The sequence below is a fragment of the Lactuca sativa genome, chromosome 8 (genome assembly GCF_002870075.4).
Source record: "Lactuca sativa cultivar Salinas chromosome 8, Lsat_Salinas_v11, whole genome shotgun sequence".
In the NCBI taxonomy this organism is placed as follows: Eukaryota; Viridiplantae; Streptophyta; class Magnoliopsida; order Asterales; family Asteraceae; genus Lactuca; species Lactuca sativa.
The window spans coordinates 37,821,227-37,835,944 of NC_056630.2; positions in this window are offsets into that span (position 1 = coordinate 37,821,227).

Genomic DNA, 14,718 nt, shown 5'->3' on the forward strand with positions numbered 1-14,718 from the left:
GTGTTGAATATATTACCGGGACTTCGCGAGGGGAGGGGGGGGGCGTTGTAAGGAAGTTTAAATGAGTGAAAAAGGTGAGAAAATGGAGTAAAAATGGTGAAGGAACCAGGAAATCTCGCACCCTTTTATATAGGTGCGAGGGTTAGGACCGAAGGGGAGAAGAGGGACACGCGTCGCCTCGCATGCGAAGGGAGGGAACACGCGTCGAAGGCTCGCAGGCGCGACTTGTCTTGGCTCGGATGCTCCACGGGTGCGACACACATCTGATCTTCATTGGGCCGCACTTTCGGACGCATCATCTGGTCGGAACACGGGGCAGCTCGCGAGAGCAGGTGACGTTGCCGGTTCCTAGCCACGCGAAAATTCCCGGTTTTCATGATTTTTCGGTTTTTGTGCCCAAAAATTCCAAAATTCATAACTTTCGCATACAAGCTCCATTTTCGACGTTCTTTATATGCACCCATAGGTGATATTTTACTCTACAACTTTCGTTTAGTCTCTGTCGGATAAATTTGACTTTGTTTTTAATATTATTATTTTTAACAAAGTTCGACAGGAAAATCTGTTAAAAATTCATAAGTTCTTCTTCCAATGTCCGTTTTTGTCTGTCTTTTTACCGTTGTACTACTATTGACAAGACATTTGATTCTCGTTTAGGTTGTGTCGGGTTAAAATCATTCGATCTTCATCTCGAATTTCGGGTTGTATACTACTATGTCGAATCTTAAAAAAATCAAAATTTTTCATACGAAGTCAGATTTGGACGTTCTTTTTATGGACATTCTCGGTTTAACGTAAACTAAAACTTTCATTTAGATACCTAAGGCTAAAAAGCATTTTATTGAAAATTCACTTTTTATGCTTAAATAGTGTTTTGCCGGTTTTTTCGCGGATCTTCAATAGGTCATGATCTCTTCGTTATAACTCGGATTTTGGTTTTCTTTATATTTTTGGAATCCTTGTTACAATCTCTACCACTTTATTCATCCCAATTATGATTATTGAACAATTTATTATTGACGCTTATTTTCGTCTTAATAAATTTTTATTTTTATTATTTCAAAATAAGTTACAATAGTTGAGCTAAACTATTACATTATGAAATTACAAGAGGCGGTAGGCCAAAAAACCCTGGGTATTCCAACCCGATGGTTAATTGGACCCGACATATTGGTATTCCAGCCCGAGGCTGATTGGACCAATATGCTTATGATACGAGGGTATTCCATCCCGAGGATGATTGGACCCATCGTGCACATGCCTGGTATTCTAGCCCGAGGCTGATTGGGCCAGGCATAAGTATTTGTGTTTATGCTTTTTTTGCTTTGTGATATTTTGGGGGAGACTCGCTAAGCTTTGTGATTACAATTTTGTTTATGGTTTCAGGTTCTTCAGATGATTAGAGTGGCTAGGAGAATGCATGACCATACACATCCTTGGTTTTACAACAGATTGTATATTGGGAAACTATGATTTTCAAATAATGTTTGAGAACAACATTTTTGTAAACATTTTATTAGTAAAAGGATCATTTTTAAAAGTTTAAATTTGTTGAAATTTTCCGGTCGTTACAGAAATCGAATTAATTCTCTGATCTTGATTCAAATTCGATTTTCCCTCTCTAGAATTCATGTGATTTTTCCTTTCTCTCTATAGAATTCATGTCGAAATTGCTTTCTCTCTCTAGAGTTTCGTTCGAATTCACTTTCTCTCTCTAGAAAAATTAAAGTTCTTGTGATCTTTTCATTTTTTATTCGAAATGGAAAGAGAATCTTGTGAAAGATGGTTTGTATTTCTTGGAGATGATCCATATCCATATAGTTTCGAAGGACTTATCAATAACTTTACAACCGGGTATTTTAAACAAAACTCACTCATTTCTTGTGGAAAAAGATATGAAATTGGAAAGATGATTGGTTATCCTCTTGATCATGTTAATCAAAAAGTGTTGCTTAATCTTTTGCTTAACACTTATCATGAGAGAAGAAGGAAGAAGAATGAAGATGAAGTCATTAAAGGAATTTGTCTTGATGAATGCAAATATGTGTCAATTGGGTTGCACTTTACCCGAATGTTCATGATGTTCAAGACAAGGGAATTCAATGCGATTCTCATAAAGTTGTGACAGTTTTTTGCTCAACTGGAGTTCAAAACGATGTTTGTTTGTATTCCCGTGATTCATTTAAAGGAATGGTGCCATATAGAAAGCCTTCAATCCAAGATGTCCAAATGTATCAAAACCCAAAAGATTTGATTCAAAGATGTAAAGTTGAAGTTGTGAAGAATGATGTTGTTTTTGGATTCAAATGTTATAGATCCAAATAGTTGAAAGAAGAAGAAGAAAAAAAAAAGTAAAACCAAGAAAATTTGGGTTTTTAAAGAAAATTCTTCAAATGTTGTTTTGATGCCGAAATCAATGAGGAATATTTGGACTCCTAAGGAACAATCATCAAATGTTGCTATGGTATCAAAATTCAAAGCCAAAATTGGTTAAGATTCTCAAATTCATTGTGAAGATGAAGTTAGATCTTGGAAAAATGAGAAGAAGCTTCATGGGTGGTACAATGAGCAATTTGGAAATTTCTTAGTTCCAACCAAAGAACCTAGAAGTTCATGTCATTCTAAAGGATTTGATGTTGGATCTTCCATGCTCAATTTGTTTATTGCAAATGGAATTTTTTTTTTCAAGGAGGCTTCTCAAATTCTCAAAAAGATTCCAAAAAGATCGTGTTAAATTCGACACCTCATTTTTTTAAGATCTAAAGATGAATTATCCATGTTTTGTAACATCCGAAAGTCATCAGGTACTATGATTATTATTATTCAAGTCAATTGTATTTTTGTTTCTTTAAATGGAAAATTTAAGGCATAGGGTGTTCAAATGCAAACGGGTGGGATGTCAAGTCCACCAAGCAAATTACACCCTTTGTTTGCAAATAAAATGTAATATAATGGTAAAAAGGGGTATCGATCCTCGGGGAAATGGTTGCATTCAAATACTAATGCAATCTATTAGAACTAGTGCAAATAAACTAACTAGCTACAATTAAACTAAAAGGGGGGGGTGTTGTGATTGCTTGAAAACGAAAAGACTTGAATAACTAAAAATCTTGCAATTAAGCAAGATGGTGAGATGCTCAAATGTTGGGAACAATTGGTTAACCAATGCAATTCAACACAATGAACATTTGTGTGTTTATCATTAGGATTCAATACGAAGCTTATCATTCATCCCAAATTGGTTATAGCAATCATGACGCATGATGTGCCAAGATTCCTCATAGGTAGTATGGAGGTTGGGGAAGCCCACAACACACCTTCTCAATCAAAATCAAAGATCCAATTGAAGCAATTAAACCCAAGAAGTTAATTAGCCTTAAGAATGAAGGAATCCATAATTCTTAGAGGGTGTCAATGCTTACACATCCATAAAGGAGCTATGATTCATAATCTAGAAATGATTTCTACCATCATAAAGCTCTTGTTCTAAGTAAATTCAATGATTCAATGCAAAACCAAAGAAATAAACCAACAATTGCTCATTCAAGTACCAAGCTCATGATTAAAGTATCAAACAAGCATAAGAAATATGAACTAGAATCATAAACATGAGATAATTGATAATAAAACATAAATCCTTCAAAAACCCACAAACATTCAAGGGTTTTTAGCCAAAGTTAACCAAAATTGAGAGTTTAGCCACTCATGGCAATAGAACAACAATCACAAAAGTCTAATTGCATAAAGAAACTACCAATAACTTGGAAAGATGAAAAGAAATGAGTCTTGAGCTTCAAAATCGCTTCTCCAGGTCTTCAATGGTGTTAAATCGAAGTCATAGCTGTTAGATCCAATCCCCCAAGTTAATGGTGTGCCAAATGACCAAAATGCCTAAAACTGGGCAGTTGCGCGGGTAACCGCGCGACAAAGATTCCACCCATGCAAGTGTTGTTGGAATGCTATTGGCTCATTTTTCCTCCACTAACCATCCCACTACCAAAGATTCCCTTGGCCCCCTCCATACCCCACATCTTTCAAATTAACCAATCATCTTTTAAATTCAAATATGGATGCTCCAAGCCCAAATTAACAATCCATGATCCATCTTCACAAGCCCACTTCATCCAAGCCTTTAGCATTTTAAGCCCAAATCTCCTTTGGTGGATCTGCCAAGCCCAATAATGCATCGAAAATCCTACTAAGCCCAACTCCAGTCAAACTGCAACTGCAATGAGCTCCAAAACCCTGCAAAATTCCTCATGCAAAATAAAAAGTCCCTGATACGATCCATGATAAAGAAAATATAAAATATACAATGCAATACTAATAAAAAGAGCTAAAAATCTAAAATAAAATAATAAAAAATAAAGAAATAAAATAAGCTATCACAAACCCTAAAATTTTAGGGTTTGCACCCTATTTGAAAAACTTATAGCCCCCAACATCATTATCCTCTCAGCCTCCCTTGCCCTCTTAGTGTCCATATCGAACCCTAACCCTCTTAATTGTATCTTGAGCTCATTTTGGAGATTTTGGTGTGTTTTGGGTGGTTTTGAAGAGATAGAAGTTTGAAGAAGGAGCAAGAAGCTGGAGAAAGCTAGTAGATCCATGGGATTGGCATCATTTCTGACTCATTTGAGGTATCAAACTCTAAACTTGATTATTGCTGCTTAGATTTGATTTTGGGGTTGTTTTGTGTCACTTTTGGACTCCATTGTTGGGGATTCTTGTATAATGATGATTTCAGACCTTAAGAACTATCCTTTTGAGCCCTTAGAAGCACTTAGGGTCATAAAAATCAGATTTGGTTGGTTGAGACCCAACCATGCAAGTGTTTGATGGTCTCAAAGTTTGCTATAGAACCAAAATCATGTTTTGGCCCCCACCCATGCATGCAAGCACATAAAGTTTGTAACTTTATGGACTAAGATGTCTTTAAGGACCTAGATCTGCATTATGGACGTGAGGACTTAATAGATTAAGTCACAAATCGAGCCCCAAGGAAACTGGCCAGTACGTTGGGCGTAATCCTTGTACACTGTGTGTACTGGGTCAGTTTCACGCTTCTGGTCAAGGCCAGCATACGGTCAAGTACGCCGCGCGTACGCATGCAGAGTGGCGGACTTGGGTTTTTGGGCCTTGGAGGTTGGGCCTGAATAGTTGGGCCCCATAGTCCATTGTGGAGCGGTGTTTGGGCCTAGGACTGAGAATTATAGTATTTGGGACCTAATGGTCCACTCAAACTAATCATTTTTGGGGCTAAGTATTTACTGGGCTTGGGGCAAGGACCATTTGTAGAATTGGGCCCAATTTGGAAAATTGGGCCATTAGGGGCCTTTAATAGGTCATTGGTGGGTTGAGAAAGATAAGATGGGTTTGGGCCGTGGGTATGGTCCAATTTTAGATCAAGGGGTAAAATGGTCATTTTACCCTAGGAAGTATTATGGAATTTTGATTAAGTGTTGTTATGATGTTGATAGTCGGGAGTCACTGGATCAACTGTTAGAGGTTTCTTCCCACGACATTCGACGTTCAACATTACGAGGTGAGTTTTCCTCCAGTAGGAACGGGTCTACGGCCACAATGTCGGTCTGTATAGATATTAGCAGTTCCAGACCTCGGTCCGATGTCGGGGCACGCCCGAAGAATGCTTGTATGCTTGATGTCTTCGTAATTCTTGCATGTTTTGGTTATGTGTTTTCGAACTTCGGTTCGATGCCAGGGAAAGCCCGACGTAGGTTATGTGTTTATGTTATATGTGTTTATATGCTTTGTATACCTAACTGCGGTCCAATGTCGGATTCGTCCAATGTCGGGTGGGGCCCGATGTAGTGGGCTAGGCCCAATATGTGCTTTATGTGATTATGTGTATGGTATGTGGTAGATTGGGGAGCTCACTAAGCTTCGTGCTTACAGTTTTTAGTTTTGGTTTCAGGTACTTCCACTAGCAAGGGGAAGGGCTCGGGTTAATCGCATGGCACACACCGCATTTTCTTTAGCCTGGGATATTACTCTGATATTTGATATGTGACTTGGATACATTGACACTTATTTTTTTACGATGTTTTGAGTATCGTAACTTAAGTTTTATATAACGAATGGTAATTATGGTTTTGATAATGATTTAAAAACAAAATTTTTGGACCGTATTTTTGGGATGTTTCAAGTTGGTATCAGAGCCTTGGTTTGAGGGATTCGGGCACGCTTTCGGGTGTGTCTGACCTCAAACTAAGGAATTGGTATAGAATTTTCAAAAGAAAAACCATTTCTTTATAAAAGGATTTTTGAGAAAAGAAAACAATTTTAGAAAAAGTATAACGAAAAGAACTTTGAAAAGAGAAAAGTGTGTGGTGCATGCAATCAGCCGAGCTCAAGTAAGTACCCCCAATTTACCCATACAAGTTTATGTTGTTATATGTGTATCAGCTTTATGAGAACTGCATGCTAGATTAGGACTAAGGATTCTAGGAAGGATGCGTTATGTGCCTATTATACGTGTATCATCATTATGAGAACTGCATGCCAGTACAAATTAGTCAGTATGATAGCCTGAGAAGTATATGCTTGATTATGTCTACTCAATGCTCGAATGCTGCTTGCTTTATGCTTTTAGGAGTTCTAGTTGTCTTTCACTAACTAGTAAATGGATATATTAAGTTATATATTTCAAGGACTAAATAATTTCAGAAGGTTAGGTCTATCTCTATTTTGCAGCTCTTGTTTGAGTCCAACCGTTGTAGGGTAGGATCTCTCATTCGAAGAATTATCTAGTTTGAGTAATGTGTAATTGTATTCGTGAGCTAGTTAGGGGAAGAAAGCAGGGACTTCTTATGCAGCTGATGGCAGAGATTGAGTTGGTGATTACCCTAGGCAAGCCTAGGATAAGAGTAGCAGAGAGCAGTAGCAGTAGAAGGGACTTGGTGGAGTCAATGCGGTTCTTGAGGAAAGTACGGATACATATGGAAGGTATTATGGGCCCGTACTAATGGAAGTAGAGGATTCGTACTCCAATCAAGGAGGGCTGAGATGAATCCGGGAACCTTATTCTATAAGTAGATCCCTAAAGAATAATGAGTTCTGATGATTTTATGTTATGTTTCAGTATGGTGGTTCAACGCCTAAGACCAGCAGTAGGCAGTTCAGGTGCCGGTGAGGGTCCGGGCTCTAGAGTTGAGCAGCTAGATGACCAGACGAGGGAGTTCATATCCTCTGAGATCACGTGCAGCATCATTAAGTAGACTCCTGTGATCTTCGGCTCGATCAAGGAGTGTATTCTAGAGCTATTGGACGAGAAGTTGAGTGTCTTCCGCACTGAGGTGGTGGCCATGATGGTGTCGCGCACTTTGACTTTCAGGGAGTTCAGGGCATGTTAAGCTCCTGACTATCATGGGGCTTGGGACCCCATTGTGACAACCCGATATTTCAACTCTATGTAATGACCTAAAAAGTCAAGTATTGTAACAACTTTTGTGATAATGAAATTTACTTCGAAAATAAAATGTCCAAAAAGTTTCTATTTAAATTACCTACTATGTTTGATGTCATTAAACCATGATCGTACGTAAAAAGAACGCCCAAATCCGACTTCGTATATTGAAGTTATGATTTTTCAAAGTTCGGCTTAGCGACAGACAGCTAAAAACTCAAATTGGAAATCGAGCGACTTTTGACCGGAATGACCTAAACGAGAATCGAAGGTCTCGACAACGGTATTTCAGCGGTAAAAAGTCTGGCAAAAACAGACGTCAGATAAAGAAGTTATGAATTTCTAACAAAATTTCCTTAACACGACCTTTTAAAAATAAATAATAAAAATAATTTCAAAATTTGCCAACGGAATCTAAACGAAAGTTGTAGAGCATAGTCTCACCTACGCGTGGATATAAAGAACGTCGAAAACGGAGTTCGTATGAAGAAGATATGAATTTTAGAAGTTTATTAAATAAATAAAATATAAATTTTATTATTTAATCTTGGTATTATCCGAAGGAAGAGTCAGCAAGTCGATCCGAGTTACGCCCAGCGTACCGAGGCGGTTCCCACCCCCTATAAAAGGGATGCGAGGGTTCCAAAGAAAAGGGCCATTCTCTCTCATTTCTCTTGTGTTGTTGCCTCGTTTTCCGTGCCCGTGCTAACCCGAAGCCCCGGTCACTTTGCTCAAGTCCCGAAGGTCGTTTGTACTCCCGAGATTCCCGAGAATCCCGAGAAAATCCATTTTTCCGAGAAGAAATTCTGCCCGGTTTTCATCTCGCCTTTCTTCGATCTTTCAAGTGAGTTCATACCCCTTAATTAACCCTTTTAAAGATTCTATAAATGCTTTTATATGCTTTCAGGGGGGGGGGGGGGGGGAATACAAGTAAAACACACGATTATTATCGTGTGTTATATAAAGTTTTATTATACACTTTTATTCAACAGAATCATATGTGATTTATAAACTTTATAGGGAACTTTCGTATGTAAAATATATCACGATAACATTATATCTTTTGAAATGTAAAATGTTGTCATATATGTATAAATTAAACATTCTGCTTAGATTACATGTATATGTGTCCAACTTAGACACTATAAAAATCTATACTTTCATAACAAGTGGTTCATTTTCTAGGGATTTCTAAACAAACGAGACACACTTTTAGAAAGCTATAATAGGTATAGTTTTACGAGAACATTACTAACTTTTACATACTAGAAACACGATTTTCAAGAAGTCACTTTCATATACAAGAACAAACGAACATTTTAACACGTAAATATGTTTTTATACTAAGCTTTGTGAGACATTAACTTCACGTACGTTCGAGTACACATTTCAAGTCCTGTATTATATACCAGAATCCCTTGGAGAGGGAGCATGGTGTTTGTGTATAGATCTATACGGGCTTGACAACCCGCGCCCTGACTGTTAGCTACAGTCCACCATTTGGGGTGACAAACGTCATAACATTCCAACGCCTGAAGAACGTTGTGTATAGGCAATCCGAGTCAATAGTATGGTTATAAAACTCACATGGGGTATTAAAAATACATTGATTTACGAGGTTTTTCAAACATATTGGATATTTTACATGTACATACATTTTCTAGAAACAAACATTAGTCTTGATAGAAGGCTACATTTATGCTAGTAGAAAACATGGGATTTTCTAGGAACAAACAAACAAAAACAAAACATTTCATTTCATACAAACATTGTCATTTAATACTTATGAAACTCACCAGCTTAAATGCTGATCTACTCTTTCAAAACTATTTGTATGTCCCAGGGATTCAGTAATTACAGGTATCAAACAGCTTTTGAAGAAGGGACGTTGCGTCGCAGTTTAACTTCATATTTTGGCATCATATTGTAATTGGTTTTGAACATGTACTTTTTAAACAATGTAAACTTTCGATTATATATATGATGGTTGTATTGCTTTCTTTACTATGTATTCATTTGTTATGCTACCACATAAAGTCATCCGCCCCCGAACGTTTCCGCCGTTCTGGTTTGGGGGTGTGACACCCATAGCTAGAAGCAGGTGGTTAGCTGAGGTTGCCAATGCCTTCCATACCAGCAGATGTCCCGAGGGGGACAAGGTTCGAATTGCGTCCTGTCTCCTGAAGGACAGGGCACACGATTAGTAGGAGGAGGTCAAACAAGCCATTGGTAATGACACGGTTTTGGATGCGATGACCTGGAGTGATTTCACAACTATGCTCAAGGCCGAGTTCACACCTGTTATTGAGGTGCAACAACTTGCCAGAGTGTTCCAGGACCTCCGACAGACGACTGAGACAATGGCGGAGATTACCGCCAAGTTCAAAGAGAGGGCCCTTCTCGTTCTACAGTATGTGGCGGATGAGGAGATGAAAAAGGCCCGATATCATGAGATGTTGAGGAGCGATATCAGATAGTTTGTGAGCCGATCCAGCTAGAGAACGCTGGAGGATATGATAGCGTGGGCTCGTGAGAGAGAGATTGACTTGGAGATGGAGAGAAAGAGGAAGCCGGAGTCGGGGTCTAGCGCGGAGGGCTCGGGAAAGAAGCCCAAGGTGTCGGATTAGAGGTCTAGGAGTCAGCAGGACTGCAACCATTTTGGCAAGTGCGGCAAGTTGCACGAGGGAGCGTGCAGGGCAGGGAGTTCGGGCTGCTTCAAGTGCGGCCGAACTGGTCATGTGAGCCAAGATTATACAGCTACTACCACCATCACGACATCATTTGATCAGATTTGCTTCCACTGTAATCAGAGGGGCCACAAGAGGTCCTAGTTTTCGAGTCTAGCAACAACAGGGCAGGTGGTGGAACCCACTCCTGCGACATTGAGGATTACAGATGGCCGTTAGGGCCGTGCGGAGGTGCCAGCGGCGAAGAGCAGAGCTTTCCACTTGACAGCAGAGGAGGCACGTGCCGCTCCTGATGTCGTCACAGGTATGTATCTTCTCCATTATCTCTTTATTATCTATGATTATTGCTTATATTTGCATGCTTGTTTATAGGATCGTTCTTAGTGAACGGTATATCAACTATGGTACTATTTGATTCAGGGGCTACCCGATCTTTTGTTTCGCTCGTGCTTAGCAAGCGATTTAGCAGAGCTCCATAGGAGTTGGACTATCCACTGGACATGGAGATAGCGGATGATAGGACATTAAGGGTTGCGAGGGTTCATCGGGGATGTATACTACAGTTGTTTGACGATCAGTTTTCGGTGGACTTGGTTCTTATTCCCCTTCGAGGGAACAAGGTTATTGTGGGTATGGACTGGCTGAGTCCCAATAGGGCAGTAATTGACTACGAGCAGCAGCTAGTGAGAGTTCGGACTCCTAGTGGGGGAGGATTGGTGATTCAGGGCGAGAGACCGCATAGTGGATTGACTCTATGTTCCGCAGCGAGGGTGAGGCGCTACCTTCAGCAAGGTTGCCCCATATATGTCGCTTATCTTATGGATACCTGAGAAAAGGGTAAGGTGACAGTAGATGATGTACCGGTAGTGCAAGAGTACCCGAACGTATTCTCAGAGGATCTACCTGAGATATCTCTGGAGAGACAGGTTGAGTTCAGAATTGACCTAGTCCCTGGTGCGACACCGATAGCCAAGGCACCGTATCGGCTAGCTCTTCCCGAGATGCAAGAGTTGTCTACATAGCTACAGGAGCTTCTGGATAAGGGATTTATCAGACCTAGTAGTTCGCCCTAGGGAGCCTCGATCCTGTTTGTGAAAAAGAAGGACAAGTCGCTCCAGATGTGAATAGATTACTAGGAGTTGAACAAGGTAACGGTGAAGAACCGTTACCCACTCCCGAGGATTGATGACTTATTTGACCAGCTTCAGGGGCATCTTGGTTCTCCAAGATTGATCTGCGGTCACGATATCACCAGATGCGAGTCAGGGACAACGATGTGCATAAGACAACTTTTAGGAGTCGTCACGGTCATTATGAGTTTGTGGTGATGCCGTTTGGGGTCACCAATGCTTCAACCGCGTTCATGGATCTCATGAACCGCGTATGCATGCCGATGTTGGACCGGTCTGTGATAGTATTTATAGATGACATCTTGGTTTATTCTAAAACTAAGGAGCAACACAAAGAGCACCTGAGGGAGGTGCTAGAGACCTTGAGGAGGGAGAGACTTTTCGTAAAGTTCTCCAAGTGCGAGTTCTGGTTACACGAGGTGCAGTTTCTGGGGCACCTTGTCAACCAGAAGGGTATTTTGGTCGATCCGGCCAAGATAGGGGCCGTGATGCAGTGGGAGGTTCCGAGGTCTCCATTTGAGATTCGGATTTTCCTTGGGCTAGCGGGTTACTATAGGAGATTTATATAGGATTTCTCCAAGATTGCTGTCCCACTGACCCGACTGACCAAGAAGTCAGTGACATTCCACTAGGGGCCTGAGCAACAGGTGGCCTTTAAGATACTCAGCGATTGTGCAAGGCATCGATTCTCCCTCTGCCCGAGGGTGTACAGGATTTCGTAGTATACTGTGATGCATCGATTACAGGTTTGGGTGCAGTTCTAATGCAGCGGCATCACGTGATAGCTTACGCTTCAAGGCAGCTGAAGCCTCACGAGGCTAACTATCTGACGCATGATTTGGAGTTGGGGGTTGTGGTTTTCACCCTTAAGATCTGGTGGCATTACCTTTATGGGGTTCATTGTACCATTTACACATACCACAAGAGTTTGAGGTACCTTATGGACCAGCCGAATCTGAACATGAGGCATCGTCGGTGGTTAGATGTGGTGAAAGATTATGACTGTGATATCCTTTATCACCCCGACAAGGCCAATGTAGTGGCCGATGCCCTGATCCGCAAGGAGGTGGTGGCTCCGATACGAGACATATGTATGAGGATGACAGTGATGACCCCACTGCTGGAGCAGATTCGAGAGGCCCAGGTTGAAGGTATGAAGGAAGAGCGCCGGAAGTGTGAGAGGATTATAGGCCAGGTGGCCTCATTTGATTATGATAGTCGTGGGATGTTGACCCTGCATGGGAGGGTCTGGGTACCCTATTGGGGAGGTGTACGACAGGTATTGATGGAGGAGGCCCACAAGTCTAGGTTCTCCATCCATCTCGGGGCGACGAAGATGTATCGGGATCTTCGCCCCGATTATTGGTGGCCCTGCATGAAACGGGATATAGCCTGTTACGTAGAGCGATGCTTGACCTACAAGAAGGTCAAGGTAGAGCACCAGAGGCCCCACGAAAAGATGCAGCCGTTGGATATCCCCATGTGGAAATGAGAGGACATCACAATGGATTCATCACAAAGCTTCCCCGGACCGCGCGTGGGGTGGATTCGATATGGGTTATTTTGGACCGGTTGACAAAGAGTGATCATTTCATCCCGATTCAGGAGAGTATATCATCCGAGAAGCTGGCCGATGTCTATGTGAGAGAGGTAGTGGCATGCCATGGACTGCCAGTGTCGGTCGTTTCAGACCAGGATGTCCGCTTCACGTCTAGATTTTGGAAACAGTTTCATGACGAGATGGGTACTCGTCTTCATTTCAGCACCGCTTTCCACCCTCAGATGGATGGACAGAGCAAGAGGATGATTCAGACTCTCGAGAACATGCTTCGTGCATGTGTATTGGGTTTTGGTAGTAGTTGGGGTATGTATCTTCCATTAGCGGAATTTTTGTATAACAACAGTTACCACGCTAGCATAGACCGACCTCCCTTTGAGATGATCTACGGGAGGAAGTGTAGGACCCCTATATGTTGGGGCGAGGTCGGTCAGAGGGTCATGGGGAACACCGAAGTGGTGCTCAAGACTACAGAGATGATCCAACAAGTCTGGAGTAGGCTTCATATAGCTCAAAGCCGACAGAAGAGTAACGCTGACAAGCGGCATTCAGATTTGGAGTTTCAGGTGGGTGACATGGTCCTCCTGAAAGTGTTACCCTGGAAGGGTGTCATCCGGTTTCGGATGCGGTGCAAGCTGGGCCCCAGGTTTATCGGCCCCTTCAGGGTCATATCCTGGTGGGCAAGGTGGCCTAGCGATTCGATCTTCCGGCAGAGCTTAGTCAGATCCACAACACTTTCCATGTTGACCAGTTACGGAAGTGCTTAGTGGATGATTCAACAGTCGTACCCTTGGAGGATATTTAGATTGATGACAGTCTGAATTACGTCGAGAAACCCATTGCGGTTTTAGATCGGAAGACGAAGACATTAAGGAACAAGGTGGTTCAGCTCGTGAAGGTGCAGTGGTAGCACCGTAAGGGTTCTGAGTGGATGTGGGAGCCTGAGGAGGAGATGAGGGAGCACTACCCGGGTTTGTTTTCAGATGTAGTAGACTTTGAGGACAAAGTCTAAAATAATTGGAGAAGATTGTAATGCCCGGAAGTCATCACGTACTATGATTATTATTATTTAAGTCAATTGTATTTTTGTTTCGTTAAATGGAAAATTTAAGGCGTATGCTGGGCGTACAAGGTGTACGCACGATGTACATAGGAGAGGCGCACATCGAGGAGGCTCCATGCGTACGTTGGGTGTACCCATGCGTACGCGGGGCGTAAGGTGTTCAGATGCAAACCCTAAAATTTTAGGGTTTGCACCCTATTTAAACAACTTATAGCCCCCAACATCATTATCCTCTCAGCCTACCTTGCTCTCTCAGTGTCCATCTCGAACCCTAACCCTCTTATTTGTATCTTGAGATCATTTTGGAGTGTTTGGTGTGTTTTCGGAGGTTTTAAAGAGATATAATTTTGAAAAAGGAGCAAGAAGTTGGAGAACGCTTGTAGATCCAGGGGATTAGCATCATTTCTGACTCATTTGCGGTATCAAGCTCCAAACTTGATTATTGTTGCTTAGATTTGATTTTGGGGTTGTTTTGTGTCACTTTTGGACTCCATTGTTGGGCCTTCTTGTATCTTGATGGTTTCAGACCTTAAGAACTATCCTTTTGAGTCCTTAGAAGCACTTAGCGTCATAAAAATTAGATTTGGTTGGTTGAGACCCAACCATGCAAGTGTTTGATGGTCTTAAAGTTTGCTATAGAACCAAAATCATGTTTTGGCCCCTACCCATGCATGCAAGCACATAAAGTTTGTAACTTTATGGACTCAGATGTCTTTAAGGACCTAGATCTGCATTTTGGACGTGAGGACTTAATGATTAAGTCACAAATCGAGTGTGACATCCCCAATTTGACGGCCAGAAAAGACCAATTTGTTTATGCTTTGTTTTAAAATCAGAGTAATCTTTTGAAGAAA